The sequence below is a fragment of the Chamaea fasciata genome, unplaced genomic scaffold (assembly GCF_029207755.1).
Source record: "Chamaea fasciata isolate MVZ Bird 193981 ecotype frontalis unplaced genomic scaffold, bChaFas1.0.hap1 SCAF_7, whole genome shotgun sequence".
NCBI lineage: Eukaryota > Metazoa > Chordata > Aves > Passeriformes > Sylviidae > Chamaea > Chamaea fasciata.
The window spans coordinates 62828068-62851973 of NW_027094092.1; the positions used below are offsets into that span (position 1 = coordinate 62828068).

The following is a 23906-nucleotide window of genomic DNA, read 5'->3' on the forward strand; positions in this document are numbered from 1 at the left end:
CAGAGCCCACTTGTTCATCACCAGCCCCCAGTGTTTGCTTGTAACAACCCAGAGATGCTCCCTCTGTCTGATGTTCTGCAAAGGGGAGCAGGGAGGACTGTACAGTGAAAAGTTATTATTACTATTTATAAGTTTGACTTGTATTTCTGGTCTATATCCTTTCTACTACCTAGAGCTGCAGGTTCTTGCTCTCATCTGTCTAGCTTTTAACTATGAGTGAAAAAAAAACCTTGGTGTGTTTGTTTGTTTGTTTTAAGAGAGACATTTGTTCACTGTGCCGTAACATTTCGTGCATTGGTATTTTCTAGGGAAGAAAAATGTTCTGAAGTTCTGAATGACCAGCAGCAGTTCAAAATTCAACTCTGTGAGAACAACTCAATTGAGTTTCTCTTATTGGAAGTAATGTTGACACAATAAAATCTGCATAATCTATATTTCTCTAGCAGCTTGAAGCAACAAACAAATTTAAAGGTTGGACTTGATGATCTTGCAGGTCTTTTTCAACCTTAATGATTCTGTGAATCTATATTTATTAGTTCCACTGGTTACTGAACGCTGAGGTGCACTCTGAGGTCTGCAGTCCTTTGTGTGAATAATTTTTCAAAGTGGAATCCAAGCAGTCATGCCCAAATTTAAACTGAAAGCTGAAGGTTTGGAAGAAGAGAGATTTAGTCCACGGTTCTTTCCTTAGACCTTGATGAATGTGAGTGATTCTACAACTACAGAATTTTTTTCCCCTCATGCCTGTTCTTCAAAACACACTTCTTACCTAAAATATTTCTTTATTTTCTCCATGACCACTAGTAGCTTCCACATTTTGGATCAGGTTCCATTCCAGGGGCTGCTGTGAGTTTTGCTGGTTCTCCAGTCTGAGGGTACTCTGGGCTCCCAGGACACTGTCAGAAGAGCCATTTTTCAGGACATCAGGGCCTCATGACAGCCATTTCCTCACAACTGCTCTGTGTTCAAGGACTAGTTCCCAAAACAGGTGAAACAAGGAGCTGGCCAAACCAGCCAACTCCTCTCCAGTATTTCACACTGTAGGTGTGCTGGTGCTATAGAAAGCCCAGGTGCTGAGGGACAGCTGGCTTGGCTGGGGATGGAAGCATTTTGTGGGTGCCTTCCCAACAGCAAGGATCACTGCTCCTCATCTCCTCATCCCCTTGCTTCTCCAGTGGGAAAAGACCTTAGCTCTCCATCCCATCCCCACTCCTTCTCCCACCTTTTCCCTGTCTTGAGAATTCTCTGTGCCTTAATTTCCCACAGTTGACAAAGTGAACTGACCCCTTGTCCGAATGGGAACAAACTCCTCTCTGGCAACACTGAGGAACACCCACTCACCCCCTTTTTAATGCTCCTTCCCTCTTTTTATGTTCTCCTTGCTGCTCTGAGCTCAGGCTTGACCTCGCCTCCTTGGCTCATTCACCAGTCTCCCTTTCTTTACCTGAGTCCCAGCCAGCTTTTCTGGGCAGCTTTCAAGAAATGTGGCTGTAACTGAAGATCAAAAATGAAGTAATTGTGATTGCATAACTCGGGTGAGGAATGACTTTCTGGATGTGAACAGAAAGCAGCCGCTGCTTAGGGGTCGAACCTTTTAATCTCTGTCCACTGGTGTCAAGTTTTCTGTCTTTTCTTGCAAATCAGTTCAGGCAGAACTGAGCATCACTTTAACTCCACAGACTTGGTCTCCTGACCCAACCACAGAAACAAGTGGGTCTAATGAAAAAGCAAACCAGTTCACCCAAGAAATATATTCTGCTCCTGTGACCTTTCTGCATTAAAAGTTTCCATTAAGTTCTCCTTGCCTTTTGCCCTCCCTTTGGCCCCGAGCAGCGGGCGGGCGGGCGGCAGCGCCGGCCCCGAGCTCACGGCCCGGGGGACAGCTGCGCTACCGCTCTCCGCCCACACGGTGGCAGCATTGCCGCACGGATCAGGCGGGACGGGCGGGGGGGCAGCTGCACTACCGCTCTCTGCCCACGCGGTGGCAGCACTGCCGCGCGGCGGCGCGGAGCGGAGCCATAAACGAACGTGCCCAGGAATGCCCTGGCGAACAGCCTCCGGAATAAATGGCCCAAAAGACCCCCGAGCACACCTGCGAGAACCCTGCCAGCAACCAGACCGAAACAAAACAGCCTTTCGTTCAGGCTCTATTTCAATATTTTTTATATTTCTGATTCTGATATTTATATTAATCATTACAGGGTATCTTTTATATTATGTACATTATACATAATGTGTTATATTATGTATATCATTACATATATTGTATATATTATATATAATTATATGTATAATTTCTGAGCAGCTCCTTTCCATGCTGCCCTTCCCAGCACCATTCCCTGGGTGCCACACCCACAGACACCAAAAGAAGGAAGATCAAAAATCAATTCACATGTTGCTAGTCTGAGGGAGAGTGGGGGAGGTCTAAAAATCTGTATTTATTTTAGAACACTAGAGCAATTTCTTCATGACCTTGACTATCAGTGAAGGGCAGTAAAAGCTGATAAACACCTTTATTACTACCTGCAAAAACATGAAGTTTTAAGTTTAGTAAAGATCAAGTTTTGCTGCGAAAATTGAAGAGGTGGGATGTTGGTGTTAGTGCTTTAACCTTCTGACATTAGAGGGTATTTGTGCAATAAATTCATTACTGAAGCAGCTAACTTGAAAATAAGATTTTTTACAATAAAGTTGACCAAAAAAGAGAGTCTCAAAAATAAAATACAAGCCGCACAACTGTTTAAGAAAAAAAAAAAGTTGTCTTTGGTGCGTATAACCTGCCAGCCCTCAGGTTTTCAGTCCTTACCATTTATTTTTACCAAGGTGATGATTAAAACCTTGTCAAAAGCTCAAAAAAAAAAATCCAGGACAAGGCAGGTGTTTTCCCAAGCACCCTCAGTGTGGAGCTGTGTCAGCCACAAGTGTTTGCTCCCGCAGCCCAGCCCGGAGCAGGCTCCAGCTGCTGCCCAGGGGGGTTACCAAGGGACTCACCTGTTTGAAGCTGTAAACGCAGGTGGCCTGCACTGGAGTGCCAATAAATGTGAAATGTGTGACTCTCACCTTGAATAGCGATCGATCTTCTCAGGGGAGCCCCTCACCCAGGATGGGGGGCTCTGCCACGGATTTCATCCCTCTGCATCTGAAACAAAGTCAGGACAACAGTCAGAGTGCTGCAGGATACCTTGACAGCTCCACACATCTTGTGGCAATCTAGGAATACCCTCTACAGTCTAACGACACCCCACATCACAAATTTCAAGCCCCCAGGACTATTACCCTCGTACCCCTACACCCAGACTGAGCAGCAAGGCAGAGCAGCTCCGGGCCAAACACACACCAACACCCGTGACACAGCACAGGACAAACGAGGGGACGCAACAGGGACAGAAAACTCTGGCAAGAAGAATGACCCTGAGGGTCCAGAGAACTTGGAATGAGATGACCAAGGTAAGATGGAAGGTGAGCTGGCCAGGCTCAGAGAACCCTGCAGGAACAAGATGCCATCGGGATGACTTATCCCAAGAGACGCAGAGATGGATGCCCAAGAGTCCTGTGGCAATCCTCTACCTATCTTCCCCTTCGTACAAGTCCTAATCTGCCATAATGGATCTATATGCCACCAAAGAATGCAATGTTGAATAAAAAACACATATAAATACCACCAGTTATCAAATAGCACTGCCACTATCTATACATAAATATATATATATAACTAAAATATATTAATTTGGGCATTAAGCTGACGATACAAAATAAAATAGAAAATGTCCTAAAATGATATCTTATCGTCTATCATCCTACCCCATATTCTCTCTCAACTATATTATCTAGCACAAACAAACAGAAATCGAATTTTTTCCTTTTTTAAATTAACTTCTCATTTATTAGCCGAAACGAAAAATTTTGCCAAAACCGTTTCTTCTTCTTCTAAAACTACTGCACTTTACTCCACGGCAAAAAACCAAACTAGCACCAAAACCCACACGCCGCGGCCCGAAAAGACCCACCCCCACTGCAATTCCCCCTGCCCCTGCCGCTGGATTGACACAGCAATGAAGTAACGTGGGCCCGAGGGTCTCACGGGAGAGTGCAATCAATCCATCGATCAATCAGTCCATTGATTGAGCGCTGTTTCTAGAAGGGGCCCACGTTATTATTTAAAGCTGTGGCTCGGTTAAAGAGCAATACCAACAAAGCCCACGGACGAAAAGCCTGCGGGGTCGGGGCTGGATTTTTTCCTCTCTCCTCCTTTCTGTGACTTTTGCGAGCACACTCCGAAGCTGAGAAGCCACAAGCGTCTCCCAGCGCCCCTTGCCGGGACTCGCTCCCGGCCCCGGCGGCACCCCAGCCCCGCGCCCGCGGCGGACAGAGCGGCCGGGACGGGCAGAGAGCTCCGGGCCGCGGCTCCCGGCCGGCCGCCCGCCCGCCCGCCCGGCACAGCTCACTGCCCTCGGCTCCGCACGGCTCGCACCGGCGCCCCTCTGTCAGTCCCTGGCGGCAGCGCAGCCGCGACATTCCCGCTCCACCGCAGGAGAGACGGCACCGCTCCCGTCCCGTTCCCTCCGCGGGAGCCCCTGCTCTGGCCCGGGGCAGGGGCAGGACGGGAGGGGCCGTGTGCTTGGCTGACAATCGCTGTCTGTTCGCACTGCAGAGTGACGTGACCCGCTCTGCTTCCTCCCCACCCCACACGGAGCTGCTTCTATTGCCTTCACACCGACCATCCCTTCCCACTTCCTCACGCCTTGCGGCTGCCGGCTGAGACCAACCCACCCCAATGGATCACTCAAGAGGTTTCATACTTTATAGATGTGACCCATTTAATGTTAGGTGGTTGGTTTTCTTTTTTAATCTGCTGCTCTAAATATGCATAAATATCTGTAAAAATAATGCTTTCCTTAGTGCACTGTTTGAAGGTACTAATGATAAATTTGTTCCAAGCAATTTATTTTATGTAGTATTTACTAAAGAGTATAAGCAACTGTTAGCTACCCTTTATTTTTTTCTTTTCCCCCTCTGCTAATGAACAGAAAACTGCAAAGTAAATATGGATCAAAGGATGTGACTAACACTTTCCTATTCTTTCCAGGTTTGCTAGTCAATATAGCTATTCTTACTAATCTAAAAAAAAAAATTGTTGTTGTTTTAATGGAGTCAACAGTAAAGGGCCTTAATATCTATAAATTCATGTTTGATAATGTTTTTGACACTGCTTGCAAAAATTGGAAGTTTTGCTTGTAGGCAGCAGGTCTGTCCCTGGCTCATTTTTTAATGAAGTCTGCAATTGAGCTGTTCATGCTTCCCAAACTTTAAGTATTCACTTTAAAACAAGTTGCATTGGAAGTCTTCCAGTGATTCAGCTGTTCCTTATTTTGTTATATTTTCTGTTCATGCTGGATAATGAGGCTGAGAAGATCAGGCTGATCTGTTTGAATATTCAGACTTCCTGTGGTGGCTATACAGCTGGATCACGCCTAAATGGAGTGTGGACAAATTTGGCACCATGAACCATACCTTTTATCAGAAAGTGCACAGTTATTTGGAATGTGAGCTGGTCTCTTTCTCACATATGACAGCAGCTAATAGAGTTTCTGCATTGTGAAAAACGAGGGTCACTTTCTATGTAAAATTTAAGAAATAGATTTAATAAAATAATAAGACAAGATTTAAAAAGTGAAGTACGGCCAGCTGGGTGACTTGGCACTCAGCTAAGTCCACACACTGCTATATCAAAGTCATACTTTAAATACCCTTTCTATTGCATCAGTCTGTTGAATATTCATATCTTTCCATAAACTAGTTTCCATATTCCAGGAACTGTTCTGCATGGCCCCTCCTTGGGTCCGCCTTTTTAGGGCATGCGTGTTTCTTGTGTGTCTTTATTATCACCTCCAGTTTGGGCCTTGGGCTATACTTTCTTCAGATGGTGGATGCTGATAGTTGGTATCTCAATAGCAGGGTCTTCTTTGCATGTTCACTGGATGTTACCCGGCTAAACAGTCAGTTTAACTATTACCACTATGTCTAACTTTCTTTATTAATGGCAGAAGTAAAAACTTATATCCTTACCACAATGTTATTAATCATATAGCACACATCTTGTGAAAAGCCAACTTTATAATACGTATTTATAACATGCATCTTGCAAACAGGAAAGTACGTGAGAAAATAGATTTCTGAAAGCTGTCCCTAGTGTGTACAGGAAGGATGTCACAGGTGCTCAGTGTGTTTGGTATCTGCTCCAGAAAGGCAAATGCATGCCAGCATAGAGATAATCCTGGGAACCGTAGTGCCCTGCTGCTGGTTTTGCCTGTGCAGCATATGTGATCTGCCTGTATCGATGTCAGTCCTTCTTGCTTCATCTGAGTCATGTTTGCACTCTTAGTCACTTAAAGTGAATAATGCCCATCAAATGCAGCTGTAACGTAATAGGGAGCCCTCTTGGGCATCTAATAGGTGTGGTGCTACTTTGCTTCCCTCCCCTGCCAGGAGAGGTTATTTCATGTCTAATAATTAGCTCATCTTTCATGTAGTCAGTCCTTAAGTGTAAATTCAGCTTCTCCATGGGAAGATGGAAAGATACATTTACCAGAGGCCTGGGAGCCCAGGCAAACCACTTAGATTAATGGGAAATAGCATCACCCATCAATGTGGAAAGTAAATCTTCCTCAGAGTTTACACTGCTGTGTATTTTGGTTTGGTTTGTTTGGTTGATGATAGATATGCATTCTGACAAGTGCAGGCTGTTATTTCTAAAGAAAATTTCCTCTTTGGTTGTAACTGCAGAAGGTAGTAGTGGTGCTTCTAAAGTATGTCATTCCTATTTAGGAATTTGTCTGGAAGCAAATGTACTGTACATATTTTACAGTGAATAAATAGTTGCTTAACATTTTTGTCAGTTTTTTGTCTATTAATAAGCAAACAAATATATCTACTTAGATATTATACAAACAGTTTGCAGGAACAAATTTTAGTGTCTGTGTGATGAGTTTGGTTCTTAATATTTCTGTTGATGGTTTATTTCCATTATTAATGAGCTCTTTTTTGCTTGAGTACGGCGCAGGAAGCATGTATGTAGAACAATAGACAGCAGTTTGCTTAAAGGCTACTGATTGTATTTATGTTTGAATACTGAGCTAAAGGTAAGTATTCTGGAACATTGACCAAAAAATGCAATAATCCTAATTCACAGCAGTAGTCATGAGCAGCAAAGAAAAGCACGTGGGCAGAGTCTGATAAGTTTATTCTTACTGGAAATAGGTACTTGCCAAAACTGTTTTTGTTCTGGGGCCAACTCGTAGGTCCTGCAGTGGTATCACCCTTCCTGTTGTGCCAACTGCTTGTCCTTACTTTGAGTGGATGACCTAGGTGACAGTGACCGTGGCAACTGGCATGGCATGGCTCACAATCATCCCAGTCTCACATCACCAGCACCCGGAGAGGGTTAATGTGGCTCTTGCAATAAAGTGACAAATAGCAGTGGGCAGTCAATGTGGTTCTCTCTCAGAGAACTGGCCTCTGGCATCGGGGCATGCAGGTCACAGTGCCTGAAGTCATCACTGCTGTCACCAGCGCTATCACTATGGCAGTTTTGTACTGGCCCGCAGAACTGGCAGCTGCTCTGCCACAGCTCGATGTCCCTGTTGTGTGTTGTCACCCTTGCCTTCCATGCTTTCTGTACTCAGGTACAGACCAGCTGCAGACAGCGGGCCCCACGTTCTCTGGCTGCACCACCAAGAGGGGCCTGATGTGCTCACAGAGCCCATGTTGAAGTTACTACTGACTGATTTAAAGAAAAAATGAACAAAATCCTATCCCTCTTTTTGAAAACAAACACTCCACAAAATTGAATTTTGTTTTCTTTTTCCCCACGGATGGCGTAAAGAGTTTGTTGTTAATAAAATACAGATTGATCAAAAGGACTGAGGATCAGATCAAAGCTTTCTGACTTCCTGGGTCCTTGCCAGGATCAGGGGCATACCCTCTGAGCACCAAGTTATCACTGTTCCTGTAGGGCCTGGCTGTCTTGATGCCCTTTGTGAGGCACAGTGCAGAAGGAATGGTGACCTCATTGCCTGAGAGGACCCATTTGATGGTACACCAGTGCCTTTCCTTTCCTGAATGTCTGGGACCATGTGCACAGCTCTGCACGTGCTGCCGCCCTCTGTCCAGCCTGCCACAGGCACAGGCCAGGTGTCCTTGTCAGAGAACCTCTGGGACCATCTCAGCAAAATTGGAATTGAAGGGGACGAACACAGACAGATGGGAGGAGTGCCTGGCTCTAAACTGAGGGAAAACTTCAGCGGAATTCCTTTGTGCGATGGGAAGGGATAGTTAAGAACATGCTTGGTGTCCCATGAAACGACATGTGCTGCTTTCACCAAGCATTTATTTGAGCATTATAAAAATGTTCTGTACTTACTGCCAAGTGCTGTGGGTCCTCAAAACATGACTGGCTCCCAGGCCACAGGTCAGTAATGACAAGTTTATCAGTACCCTTTTGCAATTGTTTATCCAGACAATTGAGCAAGTTACATCCACAGCGGCGCTTCAGAACAGCATGTTTCTTTTTACTGGAAAGCAGAAAGGTCTAACAAAACCTTTTCTTTCCTCTCTCCGGGATTTTTTTTCTCCCCCTGAATGTTCTGCTTCTCAGAAAACTGAGAAGATTCTTATTTTACTTTGTTTATGGAGATGCACAAGATGATTTCCCTGATTTTTCTGTCTTTCCTTCCAAGGAGAGTATTTAATGTAGTGTGTCATTCTCTAGTTTTTGTTTGTTTGTTTGTTTTAGGAATAATAACTGTGAAAGTGAGTTTAAGAATGGACTGCCATGGAACTCAATGTGTTTTTATTCTGTCTCATTTCCATAGCTAACTTTGCTGCCCCTCTAAGTTGCTGAAATACAGGGCCATGGAAATACAGACCATAGCCCTCAATACAGTGAGCTTCAGCTCCCAGGAAAACTTGCCTGAAAGTGAATCAACATGGTGTCTTGAGAGGGCTTGTAAGGGTTAGGGTGAAAGTTTTAGAACAGAAGCAGAAAACTGAAAAAAGAAGTGAAAGTACTTACAAAAAAAGGCAACTTATAAAGATACATTTTACAGTCAGACTTGAAAAGAAATACAATTAAATAAAATATGAGTATTCTTGAGCCAGCTCACACTAAATGCTGTTGCAGACTTCAAAGATGCTAGAGGCAACCTCTTCAAGCCTTTACTTATACTGCTGAGAAGAACTTGCCAAAAAATACAAATATAACTACGATAAGAACGTGTATTTGAATTTAACATTACAGATTGAAGAGGTTTTCTAAACTAATAATAATTTGCCTATTTGTTTACTAAAAACAGCTTGGAATTCTCACATATGAGTGAAAATATTGTGCTTCAGGTTGTTTGATTAGTGTAATAAAAAATATATCTAGAAGGTTTTCATACTCTTTTGCACAAGCTTTAGGAGAAGTTTTAGGATGGAGCAATGAGTGAAAGAAGGAAATGAGGAGAAAAAAGACCTGCTAAAGTCAGTCAAAAAATTTCAAAAAATCCTATTTCAAGATGTGCAAGGCCTCATCAGTTTTACTGATAATAAACCTGGGCCATCTACAATGCGTCTTGTTTTCCTTCCTTCAAGCTTACCTCAGTAGGTGAGTATCATTTGCCAAAACAGCTTGCTTAACTTTGCTGATAAATATTCTTTCCATAAACAGGAAAAGCTTAAGAACCTGATTCATGTATTTATGGAATATTTTGAGTTGGAACGGACCCACAAGGATTGTAAAAGTCCGACTCTTAAGTGAATTGCCCACTCATGGACTGAACCCATGACTTTGGCAGTATCAGCACCTTGCTCTAGCCAACTGAACTACATTTGATCAAGAACAAAACCTGGACATCATTTGTATTATTCTCATGATGTGCCTTATAAAGTACGACTTTTAAGTCACACAGCTGTCATATTTCTCCAGGGAGTCAGGAGTGTTTGCGCGGTGTTTTGTATGACCCTTAGCAAAGCGGTCCGTCTGTAAAGCACAGTGCCGAGGTAACGGGAGGGCTACAGTCTGATGGAATACAGCCATGCTGGATGTCTAACAGGGCTTGTTTGATTACTGATTGCTTTCTGTGCACACTGTGTGCTCTGATCTGCATGGGCAAGACAGAAGAACTGGGTTTGCCCGGTTGCTGAGCCAGGGATGACTGTACCTCCCTGCTCTCCAGCAGCCCCTGGGGAGCAGGTGGAATGTGCAGGAAGGCAGACACAGCCCAAGGTCTCGCAGCAGCAGTTGCTCTGTTGCTATTGGAGAAGCAGAGCCGGATGAGCCACAGCCACAGGGAGAGACCTGAGAGTCTGGAAGGTGCTTTCCACAGCCCCGAAGCACTGCGGGGTGGCATGAGCATCTGCAAAGATTCAATGGGCTGTAGTGGGTCCTCTTGGTACAGATGTTATGTCGCTGGCAGCATAGAACAAATGGATGCTGTAGCCGGTCCTGCAGGACTGGACAACATGGTGCAGTTTTTCAGCAATTTAACAATGAATGGGAACGATTCTCTAATTACCACGGGAGGTTTGGTTTTTTTTTTTGTTTGCTTGTTTGTTTTGTTCAGGTTCCTTTTGCAATCTGGGACAGATCCAATCTACTTCTGCACCTTTGAGCAGGGATCTTCTCAGTGCCACGGAGCTGTGCATCGCTTATTCTAGTGCTTCCCTGAAAAGAGTGAGTGTTCGCAGTTATCTGTGCCCTCCACTGTGAGTACAATGCACAACCCCCCTTTCTAATAAAGGTAATCAAAGTATTGATTAAAAACCTTCAGTTAGTCCATTTCATTTATTCATAAAATGCTCAAGACTCTTGTCATAAGGATGGAAAAGAATTAAATAGTTGAGAGAATTCTTGTCTGTCTTTAAGTCTTTATCCTGATATTGACTGGAATAATTATATTTGCATACTGGAGTAATTTTTTAAAAAATAGATTGTTAATGAAATTATCAGTAAGTTACTGTTATCTTCTTCAGGCCACCAGGGGAAAAAATGGTTCACTTAGTGATAAGCATTCTAACCAGTTATCATGACCTTGTATTTTCCAACCTTTCTTTTACAGACTTGTATCTTCAAAAATTGTTGCTTTTATCTGTGGGTTTGTTTTCCTTTTTTTTCTTTTTTTTTTTTCTTCTTGGTCAAAACCAGAATAAAAACTAAGATTAGTGGTGGAGTTAGTTAAAAAGAATTTGTAATATAATGTTGAGATAAAAGATAAAAGTTACAATGGAAAAAGTATTAAGTGAGAAGAAGTAAACTTTTGATTGGGATGGGAGTGGCAGCGCACTGTCAAAGATTATGTGGATTGAAGACTCTAGAAAGTCTAGTATGTGCCTTGGGATGAATAACAACTGCCATGCCTACCTCTTGATTCCATGTTAGGGCCCAAAATGCAACTGAATGTTGTGAAAGTATTGTTTAGGAAACATAAAGAAGAAATAATTTTCATGAAAGACTTTGTGTCTTTAATATTTTTGATTCTTCTAAAATTACCTCAATAAGGTGAAAAATTAGAGCAATTTGATTCCCTCTGTTACTGCATAGCAAAAATATTTTGTTTTCAACCAATGTTTAAGAAGAGCCAATGTTAACAATAGCATCCTTTGTGTTCCTTAGAAATAGCAAAGCACCCCAATCGTGGCAGGTGCAGGACATGTCAGCGAGCCATGCCCTGGAGACTTTGGGCAGGCTCGAAGTCCTCTGTGAGAAGACAGGGGAAAGGGATAGCTGGAGGAGGAATCCTCAATCCCCAGAGCAGCTGGAGGTGGTCACCAATTACTACATTCCGAACAAACCGTGGTGAATTAACTCTAGTGGTTGCTACAGACTGACAATGCCATCTTGCAGCTGCACCGTGAAGAGAGAAACATTAGTTTGAGCACAAATGAGTAGTGCTAGCAGACCAGAATTCAATTAGATGGAAAAACTGGAGCCAGCTGCTCCCCAGGCTACCATCTGCCCTGCAAGAGACAGGAGGGTTTGCTTCATGTATTTTTCACCCTTCCAGTCACTTGCTTGCTAAAAGCATAAAACTTTTCAACTGAAAATCTGAGGCTCCAGTGCCTGCCAGATGTTTGCAACATTTATCTGTTCTATTTCTCAGATGTTTTATTATCTTTATTGTGCAAGCAAAACCAATTTGTGTACCAGCAGTCAGTGATCCATATCTTCAAGCTGTTTTCTTCTTCCAGGCAGATTCAGCCACATAGACAGGATTCAACTCAAATAAAAGTAAGTTCTCATGCTAATGGCAAATTGGGGTGACCCTCCACTCCTCTGAGTCTTCCCATCTGAGTCAGCTGTTCCATTTCTGCTCTATGGCTCAGAGCAGCTGACATAGCTGCACAGGATGCACAGGAACAGAGCAGTGCTTCGAAGCCGTGGTCTGTTTACATACCCTTGTTATTAATGCCTGGGTAAGTGACCAAGTGAACACATATTATTCTTTTTTTTTGCTTTTATTTGAGATAGTAAAAGTGTTAAAAGAAAGGATAAAAGTGAGTCTGAGGAATATGATTGCATGCTGTCCTGTCCTTGCTACCGAAGGTCAGGCACTGAAGGAACGTAGTAGAAACTGTGCCCGTTATAATTCTGCTCTGACAGGCCAGGAGCCACCAGCTGTCTGGTGCAGAGCACAGCTCAGTGCTGTGTGGTGGATATTGCTTCTTTCATACCCGCATCATTTACCTACATGTTAAAACTCCTAGGACAGGTCATGATGTAAACATTTCTGTGCATTCAGTCTGAATGTTGAACCCTTGCAAACAGGACAGGAATTTCCTTCTATAGAACACATATATAAATAACTGGAATGAGGTTCTCTGTATTATGGCCCTGTCTCTACAAAAGGAACTAACGCTGTCTTTGTGTTTAAGGAGATAGTTCTGACAACAGCGTAAAGCAGCTGTTGAAACAAGGAGGTAGTGTGAGTTGATTTCACCAGAGCTAGGGAGAAGAACCACCTCCTTGTAAGATCCACAGAAAAAGAATTAGCTTTATTGTAAAAAATATTGCATCCTGATTGAGCAAGCTGACATAATATTGGTCTGAGTGCAGCATTTGCTCGTCCTTTTGTGTATATCAAAGCATTAGAGAGGGATAAAAATATTTGTTGTGAAGTAACCAGGGTTTCTAAAAGCATGTCTCTACAGCTGCTACAGCATGAAAAGGGACAAATAGAAATTATTTGTCTCACAAGGGTTCAGACAAGTCCTACTCAGTGTCCTGACCCAGGGTCTGTGATTTCCTTTTGCTCTGCAGGAGCTCGGGTGTTTGGAGGGGAAGGAGTCTGCTTCTGCCATTGCCATGACTGAGGTGGGACAGGACAAGGTGGAGGAGCATGATGGCTTCTGGAGAAGACGTAGTCAAGCTTCTTTTCCCAGTGTGCAGTAAATCCACCAACATATTCGTGTCTGAGTGGTAACAGGTTGGCCTATGAGATGTCTTTGGATGGAGATGTTACATATAAGGGCTGTTGCAACAGCAACCAACTTTATCATTCTAGGTGATTTAATTTTACCCTGAGTTATTTAGCCAAACCTGTCTGAAGAGGTCCTTGTGCTACAAATTGCTGAAAGCTGTGAAAGTACTTAGGAAAGGCATATATTCCCATGCTTTCTATATTCCTGATAAGACATAACTTAAGCCCCTGCCAGAGATACATGGGATGAAGCTTTGAGACAAAATGTTACAGATGCTTTTATGTTGGTGGTGATAGGGGTGGGTTTCTGTGTAGTAGTAAAATAGATTTGAAGCTATTAGTTAATCAACTAAGAAAAGCAGACCCTAAAACTAGGATCATCACGCACAACTATCAAAACCTTTCATTCCTGTAGTATGGAGAGAGAGAAGTATCATTGTACTGGAAATGCAAGCTGAAGATAAAGCAAGGTCTTAGGGAGAGCAAATGTGGTCCCGCTGCGACCAACTGGCCAAACAAAAATATTTTTTGACAACCTCAGCTCCTTGATAGGATTATTTAACCATCAAGAAAATGTCCAGATTCTCATTCCCAAGAAGACAATTATTAAATTAAATTAAATCAAATCAAATCAAAGAAATTAAATGAAAGGACTTGTGCTTCATCATTGCATAATTGTGTTTTGCATCTGAGATTTCTTGTTCTGTGGTTAAGTTTTGTAATAGCTGATAGTTTGAAGGAAAGATTTAAAAATAATTTAGCTTGTTTCTAAAAAAAGATAAAGTCTTTTTGCCTTTATAGTAGGTCTAGTTTTCACTTTAGCTAAAAAAGATGGTTAGACACCATCTGCAGAAGCCATTATTAGCTAAGAACCAAATGTGTCTAGGCTTTTCCTGACAGGGTTTGTAAATTTCTAATGAGAGTTATTTAATTGCAGCAAGGAATCAAAGGAGAGATCCACAGTTTGAGCACCTTGAGCCACTACCTTTCCCCCATGGCATAGCTTCTGCCAAATCTGCTTATCCTCATGGTGGATGCTTGTTCTTTGGAGAAGAGAAACAGAAGACTATTCTGGGCACTGTTGTCAGCTTCATTTTTTTCACAAGCTGAGGGAGCTACAGGGCTACATCATGTCCTCCTGAGCACCCTGTGCAGCTTAATATTTTATGGTTCAGACTTACCATGGCTAATCCGCTTTTGACTGCTAGATCCAATTGCAACCTAAAGGATCAGTTTTAATTAAACAGAAGATTAGCAAGAGTAAATTTTCCCCTGAGATTTTAAAATTCTGTTGTGATTTTTACACAGTGCATTCTAAGGCAATATAAGCAGCATTAATTTAGATTTTCTGCTTTAAATGCTATCAGGGACTCAGTATAGATTGAAAGGAAAAGTGTATTAGTAAGCACTGGGTTACTTCTATAACAACCTTTGTATCAACTGCTTACTGTTAAACTGAGAAAATTGGATTTTGCTTCATGAAACTTTCATGCAGTTTTCATGAATTTCCGAGGGACAGATCAACAGATCTTCCAATGCATATCTAGCTGATGAGACAGAGTCAAGTCCTTTTGAGTCCTAAGGCCTATTTACTCTCTGAAAATCCACAGCATTTTAAAAGAAATGTTTTGATGCATTGTGAAAAATCTGTAACTTCCCTGAACAAAATCTTGGCTAGATACCAAGTGCTTACGTTCTGGTAGTTCTGGAAAGGAAAGGAGGTTGTTTGCAACTCCATCCCTCCTTGACCCATTCTGTATTTGTCTGTCTGTCTCAGGCTTGTAAGGATTGCCAGCCTTGGCAACAATTCCTTGCTGCAAAATCCTCCTCTCGGCTGTTTGATAAATTCTTAACCTATCTTGGCAATATTTAGGGAAATATCCACTAGAGGTCTCAGCTGGCTTTCCTCTTACACATTCTGTCCAGCCTATTGAATCCTCTCCAACTCATCGTGCAGATTCCTGCCACCTGGTTCGGCCCTTTTGCTCAGGGGCCCTTTGCTGTGATGCCTGATTCCTTCTGTCCACTACAAAGGAGTCCCAGTAACCTGCAGGTGTCTGATACAGCAGAGCTCCCTTTGAGTGCCCAGAAAAAACTGTGAACTGGTCATCACAGAGGCTTTAACATCCAACTCTGTCCCTGGGGGCTGTGAGTTGAAATGACACCTTCTCCCATCTCCTCCCCAACACATCCCACTTTGTCCAAGCAGCCTGGCAAAAAGTATTGCAGCATATATTTAAGAGCCTTCTGCAGATGAGATGCATGCTGATTCAGGGTCCTGCTGAGTCAGGTGCAGTCACCAGCTTTCCAAGGGTTGCAGCAACCTACCATGTTCTATATAGCAGCAAATCTCACTTGAGGCACTCTATTCTAACATTACTGTAAAGGCAGTTTAAATGAGACTATGTTAAGTAAAATGAAGACAAGCATTGTGGCTCGAAGTACATAATTGCAAAAGCATGTGTCAATCTCTAAATAGTGCAAACTGTATTGAATTACTATATTATTACAAGAGAGCTTGTTGGAGGATGCAGTCCTGGGAACTACCAGGTGAGCTGCTATTTTACATCATAGAATATCCTGAGCTGGGAAGGACTCACAAGGATCTCAGTCCTGCTCCTGACTCCATAGAGGGCAACCCAGAAGTGAAACCCTGTATCTAAAAGCATCGCCCATCCTCAGCCTTCTCCTCCTCTGGTACCCTCTTCTTCTAACTCTTCTTTTTGACACTTTTAAAGATTTGTTCTGATTACTTTAAAGTCATCAGGATACTTTTAAAACTCATCACAAGTATTTGGCAGGACAATATAAGAATCCAGTTCTTTCTCTCAAGCAGATTTTTTTTTCTCCATGAACGTATGCTTTTTAGCAAAAAATATGACAGAAAACCAACACTATGAAATGATAAGCTGACCATACCACAGAACAGAAGTTGAAGAACTACTTGTATGTTGCATGAACTTGGTGCAGTTTGTAGGGAAACTGGCGGCAAAATGCCTAAGACTTTATGATTTGTGTTAGACCATTTAGTATCTCCTAGCTAGGCTACAGGAAGGTAACTTGGTTGCAAAGCACTGAAGGTCTGAAATTTGTCTTGCGTTTCTCTGGATGCACTGTTTGGTGCTATTCACTTGAACATTAATTACCTCTAACTCCTAAAATGCAGCCTGGCCACGTTGTGAAAGGAGAGAGGAAGGAAAGAGGAGCATGGCTGTCTCTGCTCCAAACAGCCGGTGAGCAGCAGGCGTGGATGGGCAGGAAAGGGGTGAGGGACAGCAGGGGAGGGCAGCTGGAACCGGACAGTGACCCTGGCTCTCCTGCTCTCCATGTCATGGAAGCCTTACAGGAGTCTCTGCTTCAGAGCAGTGTCACAAGTACACGAGTGCTTTCAGAAATACCTGGGATTTTAGCTACCCTGACTATGATAGTAAATTAAAGGCAGTAGAGAGATTTGGGGAACGAGATGATGGTCTTGCAAGAAAACCTTTTAAAGAGAAAAAACAATGAGCTATGATGCTGCAAGTTTAGGACAAGGAAAAGTCTTCTTTCTCCTGGGGCTTTGTTGACCCCAAACAGACCGGCTTCTGCTTTATTGGAAATGACAGTGCAATGATTTCTCCTAGTACCAAAAGATAACAGGGGTCCACATATTTTCCTGTGTTTCAGATTTTTGAAGGGGAAGGGTCAAAGCCTGACAGTCTAACTTCCATGTAAAGAGGGATTGTAAGAAATAATGGAACCATCCGACTCAAGGATGAACAGAATACAAAGCAGAGGAGGCAGCAAAGCTTCCTTTAGAGAGAAACTGTGTCTCACTATTCTGTTACAGTCTGGGGAAAGAGCCAAGGAAAAAGGGGCTTCATTTGGTGTTGCACTTCAAAATCCTGAAAGTCCAAACAGGAGGAAGGGTGGCTGGTGGTAGACTGAGGGGAAAAAAAAGCCCAAGAATGGGAGAAAATCTGAACTGTCATTGCTAAATATGTCACTTCACTTACTTTACAATCTGCAACTTGCATTTGGATCCTTGTGAGAGTTCCAGTATTTATATGAAAATACTTCACAAATCAAGTGAAATGAAGCCAGTGCTGGAACATTAATCAGTGTCTCTTAAAAAAAAGGCTCTACTTTGCAGAAAATGTAAATTCTCATGAAGACAAACCTTTTTAAAACCCAAACAACTCACAGAAGAAATCCTAATGTTTGACTGCCTTCTGTGTCTGATTCCTATCAGTCGTAAAGTAGATTTAGTCAGAGGCTACCAGCCATTTGCAGGTATTTCTGCTGCTTGTGGTGACAACAGCTTTGCAGCAACCCTGGAATTTGGCGCTAATGTTCTCTTGCCAGATGTCCTACCTGTTGCTTTGGTGGCTTGCTGTTGAGTTGTCAGCTACTTAAAATACCTTAATCCCTTGATACATAATTTGCTTTTCAGTACTCTTTTCAAAGTCTCTGTTCAACTCAATTTATTTCAACTGAGACCTGAAGAGCAAATCTACTTCTCCACCTGAAGAGCAAATCTACTTCTCCGTTCATGTAATTCTGTATCTCTCTGAAGGTGTCATAACAGTCAGCAGTAATAAATAATGAAACTCTGGCACAGAAATGTGCAGGCTGATCCACAGACGTTACTTCAAAGCCAAACTGCATTTTATTTGATTTCTTTCTGTCAGTCTTCACATACTCTGCCAGCCTTTTCAGTCTTAATAAAGCATTCTGTACATTTTTTCCTTTATCATATTTAATGTAAAAAAATAAATGCCGCATGCACTAATGCCAGTGCACCCCATCAGCAGTCAGGAATATGAGACAAAGCAGGGAGGTGAAAAACAAAGACCTTTCAGTTCAGTGCCCTCTTCTCTCTAGGAAATTGAATCCTGGCATTTTAAAACAGACATTCTGGGCCTTAATTCCCCTTTCTGCATCTGCTTCTTTAAGAGTCCTGTGTAATACCTGCTTCTTACCAAAAGAGGTCAGAATGGTAATTGATCATATGGCAGCTCTGCAAGCTGTGACATAGAGCCGTCTTTCTTAGATTAGTCCAGCTGATGATTCAGAAATGTTCTTTATTCTCATTCTGGCTTTAAATTTGTGTTTCCCTAATTTCTGAAAACAGAATGTTTCCATTTCTTGCCAGTTTGACCATTTGGATTTCATGGGAAACGATGTCAAATGACTTGCTAAGATGAAAACTAATAAAGTCCACTACTCAGCACAGAGCCAGTGGCCTCAGCACAGAGAGCAGTCAAACTGCTCAGGCATGGTTCACCTTGGATAACTCACAGATCCTTGGAATTTGCAAAGTAAGTGCCTCTATTTTGGACTGGTTTTCATGCTACAGACCTTGCTAGAATTAAAACTGGATCTGTAACTTCAAAAAGAGAAGGCCAGAAATTGGAAATAAGTAGGAGATAGCTTACTAAGGAAAAAAAAGGTAAGGAAGTGAAATATGATGTAGTTGGATTTCTTATACCTTAATTTAGTATACAGTGATAACTCCTGTCGTTTGTTCATTTAGAAATTAATAATACGGTTGTAGCCAAAAGAGAAACACCATAAGCTTCACAAGATTGTGTGAAAGGAAGAGATTAGAGAATTATAGGGAGGAAAAAACCAAAAAAGGGCAGGAGAGATGACTAGAAATCAACGAGCCCGCCATGGACTTGGTCTGCTGAGTATAAACCCTTACCCAGCAAAGATACAGAGAGCATATGGTTGAACTGTATTTGTATCACAAATAATGATAATTGGTATCTATAATTTATTGAAGCCATTAAAAATATCATTGCATTATTATAATTTAAATTGTATCATCTATTACAGACATTATTTATATGTGCATTTTGTATAATCTATATGTATTATGTGTAACAACAATCTGTATAATAAAATAAATTCCTAGTAGTGTGAAATGCTCATACTGTGACTGTCGATACAGAAGTCAATCTGAATAACATATAACGTGAGTGGCCTTGCTAAATTCTGTTTAAAGCTTCTGCTGGCAGCAGATAGTGCTGCTAGTGTTCATTTTACTCTTATAAATGGAGAAATTTGCATAACAATTTCAGTGTAACAAGCAGAGTATAAATATCTCACTGAGAAACTGTTAGGTAACAACTCAACAGTGATTAACTGAGGATGTGTTACTTGTTCTGTTGAGTAATCCAGGGTGACAAAAATGCTTCCCAGTGGGTAATGTTACACTCAGAGTGTCATTAAATATTAGTGCTACTTTCAAATATGAGTGCAATTATTAAATATTAGAGCTAGTTCTCCTGGATTCCTTTGAAAAGTAATAGACTTTAAAGTAATAGAAAATGAGGTCGTTTTAACCGGATTATGGAATGTACTGAGACTATCTTACCAGCTTTATTTACATAGCATACACAAACACTGGTTTTGTTTATATATCCCTGTTTAACAAAATGGGATGAAAAACAAAACTAAGATTCCTTGATTTATTCTGACCAGACTCCACTTCATTGACATCTCTGTCAAGGAACTCATTTTCCATGAGCTTTTGTTTTTTTTCTTCGACTGGTACTGTGAGAACAAGTTGTGACTATCTCAGAGGTGCATTGTTTATGCTAGAATATTTTGTGTCAGATTAATTGCAGTTATGCAGCTCTTCAGAAATTCAGTGCAGAACAGTTTTGCTGATGGGGTGGAGAGAATATTTGACTTATTTCACATTATGTCTTGATCAATAGTGCAAATGTGAAAACTTGAAATAGTGCATGTCTCAGGGAGAGTGGGAGCTTCAGATGAAATTTACTAAAGCTTTGCTGTCTGAGAAGTTTGTCTGAGGGTCAGAAAGAACTCCTTTGTGTATTTAACCTCCTTCCCAGAAAGGGGTTTAAATGAAGGTGGATCCTTCCTTAGCCTCAGATTTTGGCAGCCGTTTAAATTTAAGGAGGCACTTTGTCCCGTGAGTTGTAATGATGGGAAATCAGATATATTTATATAAAAATGAATTATTTATTAAGACAAATGAACAGACATAACAGGTAAAAGATCTTAATCAGAATTACTATGCACTATAAAATTAAACTAACTACTAGTAGATTATAGCATCACCTAGAAGAGTGCACTGTATCAAGATACCTATATTAAAGCTAGGAAAAGGAATAATATTGATTAGGAATCGAATGTAACTTCCTGCCAAAATGGCAATTATGTGCACAGATTCCTTCACTTAACCCCCAGCAGGTAACTGTGAAACAATTGTCCCTACTCTCGGGAGAAACTCCATGGCTTTCCAGAAAAATGTATAGAAGATTTGTGCTTTGTGAAAGTTTGCTGTGGCTTTTATAGTTGTAAGGTAAATGGCTGTCACTCAGAAATTCAGCTTATCTTCCAGATCTCACTTCAGAAGTAAGATGTTCATTGGTAGTTGAGATGCCAGACCAGTGTCAACCCTGGTGCCAAAATGGTGCCAAAATGACTCACTACAAGACCCTTTGTCCTGCTTGCGTTATCTGACTGGATAACAAACAATAGGTAAGTTTTTGTGAGGGGTAAGTTGTCCTGCTAGAGTGCAAGAACTTCCTGTATTTACCTACAAGCCAGTCAAAGTAGGTTTGTGCTACTTCTAGTGGAATGATAAATATGGATGCCGAATTCCGTACTCCTAGAAGGGATGACACGGCCACCTGTGTCTGCATCAATAACTCAGGGAGGGAAAGTGCAAAATGCTCAGAGACGGTCAGTTTATCTCACACAGATCTGTGTGCCTTATTTGTCTGTGCATTTAATCCCCACCACAACTATGCACCGGAACCAACTTTGGAGAGAAGTGCTTGATTCTTCATTTTTGGATGTCTTTGAATTAGAAAAGAATTATGTTTACCTGAAGATATCTCCAGAAATACAAACACAGGAGCAACAAAGTTATATTTAAAGACCCTACATAATGCTGAAGTCTAAGCAAGATATACTGTAGTGACTGCTGCAGAATTTGTAATCAGTTGCTTTCTCAAGCGCTGTAGTGGTGTTGTTCTTGTCTGCATGAGTCTTTCACTTAAAATAACCATGCAGGATTGTCTTTTATAAGAAAACCCATGCCAGGATATTCTGTGTTCTGGACTTTAATCTTTGCCAACCAGGTAGATTCTCCCCATGTGATGAGGAAGCTGCAGGTCCTTGCAGCCACCTGGCCGAGTTTGCTGCCCTCCTGAAGGAGGGACAGCCCATACCCGTGCCACAAGCCATGCAGTGTCTGCAAGATTTCTGCTGCCATGACGGTACAAAGACTGTGATGCGCAGAGCCAGTGCCTCCTTTCAATTCCTGTCTTCTTGGGGAGGAAGCCTTTGGGAGAAATGTTTGGATTGGCAGCCAGCTCCCTGCTGTGTGATTTGCACAGAACTCAGCTCCACACATCTGCAATGTTTGGGTCATGCCCACGCTAGAAGTTGCAAGATCTCTAATTGGAAATCCCATCTAAGCTGCAGCAGGCCAGAACTGGACTCGAGGACACTTTATCTCCATCCTGACCCTTTATTTTGAAGATAATTAGAGACTGGATATAGATTGCTGCAGATCTGATTTTTGGCTCTTAGTGGTGCCTTCTCTGGTCTTCCTCAGTGAAGATTACTGCTTCCCTGGTTATACATACATTCCCACTCCCTGTGTTGCAGAGAATTTGTGTTTCAATCAAATAACTTTGCTTTAAAATAAACTCAAGCCTTAATATTCTAATTCTCTTTACTAAAGAAACAGCTGTTTCCTTTGGCCAAATGAATCTTGAATATTTTGATTTGCTTCCATACATATTTTGATTGTTCTATACTGCTATGCAATTCTTTCTCACAGTGTCCTTGACAGACTGAATGTGACTGTTTAGATTGTATCTTGTGTATATACTTGTTCATCATCCTTTATTCAATTTTAACGATCTGAAAGGCTGCTGGAAATGATTCGAGTTCTCATTTGTCCTAATTGCTGAACACAGTAATTGTGATGGGAGCTCCTGAAGACTGTCTTGTGTGTTACACTCTTATGGGAATGTGCGATGAATGGAGGTTTGCCCTTTTACAATACTTTCATTAGTTTCTTCATTTTCCTTGCTATTGTTGATTCCTTACAAATGCTCAACAGACCAACAATGCCAAGTTTTAAAGTATTTAATTTGTGTTTGAGGCATGGGTACAGGGAATCAGAAATCAAGGACATGTTTGGGTGTATTTTAAGCATGCATTTTCTTACAAGCATCTCAAAACCCTTCAGTCCTTCTCTTATTTGCATATATGGAATAATAGTTTTGTAATAGTGTCTTGACAGTCTTTTCATTACCCAGGCCTGTAGAAAACTATGACACCTCTTGGTGTCTTATGCATCTTATCCCTCTTACCCTTCCTTAAAATGTTTCTGCATATGTTGGGGGAAAAATCTCTAAAGTGCAGTCATTCCTTGTCTGCAAACGATCATGTCATCACAGAATCATGGAATGGTTTGGGAAATCCTACTGAAGCAAAGCCACAAGAACTGTCTGGTTCCTGCTATTCCTTTGCACCATTCTCACAACGACTTCTGCAGTTTTTAGGGAGCAAACAGACACTGGGTGGGCTGAATCCCTCTGCACTGGTAAGGGGACTCTTCCTTCTGAACAAGGGCTGCTCAGCATGTCTTTCCACACAGTGAAACCCCATAATTGTGTCCAGTGCTCTAACACTTTCGAGGATGACACACTATGCATGCACATCAAAACTGATGAAGAACTCCAAATATTATATCGAAATAAAGAGTACACACATATATATAAAACCTTAAAACAAATGTGGCTCTGTGTAATAGAATACCAGTAAGAATATTGAAAGAACATAGTTTCCTTTTTTATGCACTTTGTTCACAGGAACAATTATAAAAGGCATATCACATCTGAGTTTATTAAGACCTTGACCTAGTACGTGTCAGTCGTTGCTCAGGGGAGGATGGCAGATTTTCATGATTACCAACACTGCATTAACCCTAACTCTGCACCACCCAAAGAATCTTCTTCCCACTCCTGTATATTCTTGAATTTCCCAAATGGGGGGCCTTCCACCGTGTGAGTTTTCCCTCCCACTGTGGCTCCAGTGACAGCAGAATGCAGCCTCACCTTCCTCAGTGACTGCCTGGTTGTGTGAGAAGCGCTCTGTCCGACAGCCCCGGGGAATGAGTTACAATTAATGTCGGTTGTCATTCTTCCACCAGTACTCTGCTCTTTCATAGTATACTGCTGTTTTCCTTTAAAAAACAGACATTTTATCCTATTCTTGATGGTCAATTGCACCAGGATTTTAAAAATATCAAGGCATAAATACTATTTTACTTGGAAATTACATTGCTCAAGGTGATACAAAATATTGCTCTTGTAACCACGCTGGAAATACTTAATCTCATTTTGTTCTTGACCATCCTTCAGGGCCAGAACTGTCCCTCAAACTCGGTCTCTCAAACATAATATATAAATTAGA

At 41.8% G+C, this 23906-nt stretch overlaps 1 long non-coding RNA gene across 1 annotated transcript; it reads right to left on the reverse strand.

Moving 5' to 3' along the window:
- Positions 1–295: 295 nt before the first annotated feature.
- On the reverse strand, positions 296–3160 carry LOC136291874 (uncharacterized). Its single transcript, XR_010721797.1, has 3 exons — positions 3061–3160; positions 770–896; positions 296–644 (listed from the first exon to the last, which is right to left on the reverse strand). It is a non-coding gene; the product is annotated as an uncharacterized lncRNA (long non-coding RNA).
- Positions 3161–23906: the final 20746 nt, after the last annotated feature.